Raw genomic sequence first — 4,895 nt, forward strand, 5'->3', positions numbered from 1 at the left:
GAATGGCACATGAGTGATCAGAAGGGGAATAATCTTTCAGAATCTTTTTTTTCTAGATTTTCCTCCTTTAAAATTGGGTGCGTCTTATATTCTGGAGCGTCTTATACGGCGAAAAATACGGTATGTCTGGACTTTTTGAAATGAACTTGTCATTGTATTAGAGAAGAAACATAAAGGCTAGAGCAGTGTTGAAATCCTAAAAAAGTTTCATTTCAAGAAGGGTTTATTTAAAAAGAAAAAGCAAGTGGAATTTTTAAGGCATCTTCACATCACATACAGATATATTACCAGGAAAACAAAAAAAACATATTCACACCAAGATTTTTTGTTCTATGGTCACATAAAATAAAACACTGTGGTGCCCACTGCTACATATAGGCAAATGATCTAGATATTGGTTTCTATCCAACTGCATAAATCACAGTTATAATAATAACAAGTAGGGTGGGTGCAATATCCGACGCGTTTCACATTGGCAAAACATGTTGTGCTGTGAAACGTGTCAGTAAGCACTGCTCAGTGGGACAGTCATTACAAATCTGTGGCTGACCCCATGTATATTGATTTTTTAGTTCATGAATATGTTTGCATTTGATTTTTTTTTTGGCTTGAATTGTCTTGAATTGCTCCTTCGCTGTAGTGCAGTTTGTATCTGGAAGTTCTGTCTATAACAAACCCACGGACATAAATAGATGTTTTCACACATCACAGAGAAGAGGAAATGTTTGGCAGACTTCACAGTGCATTTGTCACAGTTGGAGATAACAACAGGCGGTGTTCTCTGTAATGTGGGCATGATGTGATCCTTGTGCTTGTTCTTGGGGTACGTGGTAACAGCCAGGAACGTGGTATACCCTAGGAAATGGGAAAGATAAACAGCAAGTCATGATAAAAAGAGAAAAAAGAAAACTTGTATCTTTAATTTCCCATAACCCCACCCGCATGACTTTCACCTGCAGTGAATGTTTTACCCTAACTTTGGTAATATTTTCACTCCCTGACACATACTATAGACTCTGCGTAAGGGGCTGTTAGGTGACAGCAGAATGTGCCATTGTACTAAAATGGGTACTTGTAGTTCAACTTATCAGCATGCAGGAAAGGGTGACAACGCTGCAGCTGAAATGAGTAGGCGTTGTCACTGAGGATAGGAAGCAGCTTGTTGGTATAATTTACCTGGAGGTAAAAAAAGATGAAATATATTCACATAACAAGAACATTTGTATCAATGTATTTGCTTTATGTATTTGAGTGTAGATATTCTAAGCCTAAATTCAGAGTGCTTTGTACTTTTGTACTGTAACCATGCAGCGGGATCCCTTTTTGCACTGCATGGGGTAAGTGTTGGTTTGGCTAAGGGTTTATGGAATGACTACTGCTCAGCAAAACCGTTGGTCAGGCCTGGCTGGTCGCAGCTCTCATTATACATCATGTACAATGCAGGAGCAGCAGTCCTGCATCATGCAGGAAAGCCCATTCACAACCCAGGATGCAGGAAAAGTTGCATACACAGGGAAAGTTTCCAACCCTAACTACTATCAGCCATAATAAATGCTCTCTGCTATGTACATTAACAACCATCATGCCCTGTTGTCAACGTACAGTATAGAAATTTTATATCGCCTGATAGTCATTAGGGGCGGGAATTTTCCCCACTGCAAAATTCTATACAATGTGACCAAGCCAGAAGAAGATCCTGCCCGTACGTGAGATGACTAGGCAGGAGCAATACGAAAGTAAGGAGAATTCAGGACATTGCTTGACCACATGGAAAGGTAAGTGTGTGTTTAATTTTATTTATGTGCTGATTTTAGGGGAAACTAAACCCAGTTGGTACTCACCTGTCGTAGTTCTGTTGCAGGTGCCACATTCTTCTCTCTTTTTTCATTCTTATCTTGATTGGCAGGGATGGGGTAACTCCAGCTCAGGTGTGCAGGAGCTCATTCATATCCAACACACGCAAGGAAAGCTGGCATAGCTGGGTATCCTGGCACAATAAACTTGGAGCTGCTCATGCTGGGCAGCGATCAGGAAGGTAAGAAGAGTTATTGCAGAAGGGTCATCACATGTCCCTATGTGCAATAAAGACCTTCTGATTAGTATCGGTCGAATATAGAATTTCTCACTATTCGATCGAATAGCTGTCGAATCGAATAGTGAGAAATTCTAGGGGTGATCAAATGCTGAATTCGAACTCCATTGAAGTCAATAGTGCGAAAATTCGGGGTTTTTTAAGGGCTGCAAGAGCAATCACCATCCTGGAATTCTTCTTCGTCTCCCATCCAGGTGCCACAATATTCAGTCTTCTTTTCTGGTCTTTTTGCTGTGTCACCTGATCTCGCACTGTGCAGGTGTGAGATCAGGTGACGCAGCTCGCTGTAAAGCCGATCTTAAGCCGCATACACACGTGCAATAATAGTCGTTGGAAAGGATCTTTCACAATCCTTTCCGACGACTATTATTGCACGATGCATGAACGAGTGCTGTACATACAGCACCATTTTGTTCTATGCAGAGGGAAGGGGTTGAGCGACAGAGCGGCATGCTGCTGCGCTCTCTCCCCCTTCCCTTGCATTAGGATCGTTAGTCGTCCATCGTCCGTGGATCCGCCAGGTCATTCAGGCGATAGACGACTGGCGCTGTACACACTCCAGATTCTTGTCTGATATCAGCCCTGAGCCGATTATCGAGTGAGACCTGTTGGACGTGTGTATGTAGCTTTACTGTGCATGCGTGAGATTGCCATCTTTTTCCCCATAATGGAAAAAATGCCCCTACTCTGCATGCCCAGGATCAGGCATACGCAGAAGGAGCAGCAAAGGGGTTTCTATCCTATTATGTAAAGTAAAAATGTTGAGCTTAGGTCCACTTTAAGTATTCAGTTTATATGTCAGGATGGTGAAAATATAAATAAAAGGCTTGCGGCATCAAAAAGAAATTCATACACTGAATGTTGTTATTTAGGGTACTTACAGTTACCAGAATATCATATGTTTCATTTATAATTGGTCTCTAAACATCTAAATTAATGTTAATTATAACTTTTGTAAATGTTATATATACAATGTATTAGGTTCAATAGATAAACTTAAAAATATCACACAAAAAAACAAAAAGAAGTAATGGTAAACTTTTTGTATAATGCACCATGCTGCTGCTTAATCAGTCAACATCTGAGCAGAGTTTGTAACCCTTTCCAGAAGGGGCGGGCTATCCAGGTACAAGCACACCTGTACCTGTACAACTGGGATAGAGAGATTTAGAAGCTGGCTGGGCAGAAAAGAAACCAATCTCAAAAGGATAAATAAAAGATATCGGTGAGCAATCCGTCTACCCATAGCACTTAGGTTTTAATCATCCTTTGCCCTTCTATGCTTGATTCACTAAATTGTTAATTAAAGTGATATGAATATAAGTATCCAAATATACGTGGTAATTGTTAAATGTTGGCTTATTTTGTCATTAGGATTGCATGACCGCTTTATGTAGTTAATTTGAACTATGTAAAGGTTTATCATTATTTTGTGTTATATTGTAACCTTAATCTTCCTCCTCATTTGGCTTCTCAATCAATTGACTTGTGTCCAAGTACCTGTTTGTAGCTGTCAGAATCCATTTGATTTCAACCTACCTTTTATGGGTTTCAGTTGTTATAAAAGAAGACATTGTGTAATTGTGACTTTAAAGTGCTTATCACAGCAAAAACATAACACATATAATCATATAAACCAAAATGTACCATGTCTGATTCTGGCAGCCAATGCTTGTAATTAGTGTAGTTTATTGAGGCTGTTCCATTCTCCTTATTGATCTCTCCTCCCTCTCTCTGCAGACTTTGTGTGGCTCTCCGTTTTACTATTATTAATACAAAAGTGTCCTTATTCCTGGTGACTTTGTTTATAGGATGTTTGTCCCAACTCATTTGTAGTCTTTCTATAGCAAAGAATGAAAAATAAAATGGGATGTCTGTTTAAGCTATGCAACTTGGTGATATGTGTAAAAGAGTTTCCATTTTCATGAAATGTTTGCAAATATTAGATTTCTGCAGACGTTTTCCTTCTTATAACTGGTGCTGGGGATGATGGGAGATGTAGTAAGTATATAGCTAGTCCTATAACATCTCTGTGAAGTGCCATATGCAAAAAAAAAAAAAAAAAATAAGGGCTTTGCTCCAATCGTGCAACTGATCAGAAAAAAAAAAAGAATTGAATATTAGTTTTCTCGATTAACAGAAACAGAGAACATTTATTAAGTAACAGGTCATTCTCTTGACTAAACACATGCTTTGCTTGGTGGGGCTTTTTCACACATGCACTATGAAGAATGGTTCCTAGGCATGTAATGGTGGATGGCACCTTGCCAGCCGCTGTACTGGTGCAAATGAACCAGCATTGGAACATACAGAACTGCTCACATTTTTATCCTACCGGTAGTAGCTTTGGGGAATCGGTAACTGCACTGCATCATCCCCACCTGTCTGAACTAGCTCCTAAACCAGCATTTCCTCAACCTTTTTACCCAGAGGAACATTTAATATACTTTTCAGGTCTCAAGGAACCACTTCTAAAACAATTTAATCAGGCGTCATTGGGAAAGTACCCCTTACAATGATCTCACGATCAATGCATTTAGTTGGTTGGCATTAAATGCTGGAATATGTCCCTGGCACTCCATAGGACTGTACTCTGTGTCCATAGATAGCCAGGGCTGGATTTCCCATAAGGCCGCCTAGGCTTTGGCCTAAGGCAGCATGACCATTGGGACCGGCATTGAACCATCTCTGTGTGGAACTGGTACCTGCTTCTGCTGGTTGACAAATTTTACAGTAGCCCCTCTCTCTCCCATCTCCCCACCTCTCTTCCTCCTCACTCGGCTCTGTTCTCTCTCTCTCTCTC

Source organism: Pyxicephalus adspersus, chromosome 12, assembly GCF_032062135.1.
Source record: "Pyxicephalus adspersus chromosome 12, UCB_Pads_2.0, whole genome shotgun sequence".
In the NCBI taxonomy this organism is placed as follows: domain Eukaryota; kingdom Metazoa; phylum Chordata; class Amphibia; order Anura; family Pyxicephalidae; genus Pyxicephalus; species Pyxicephalus adspersus.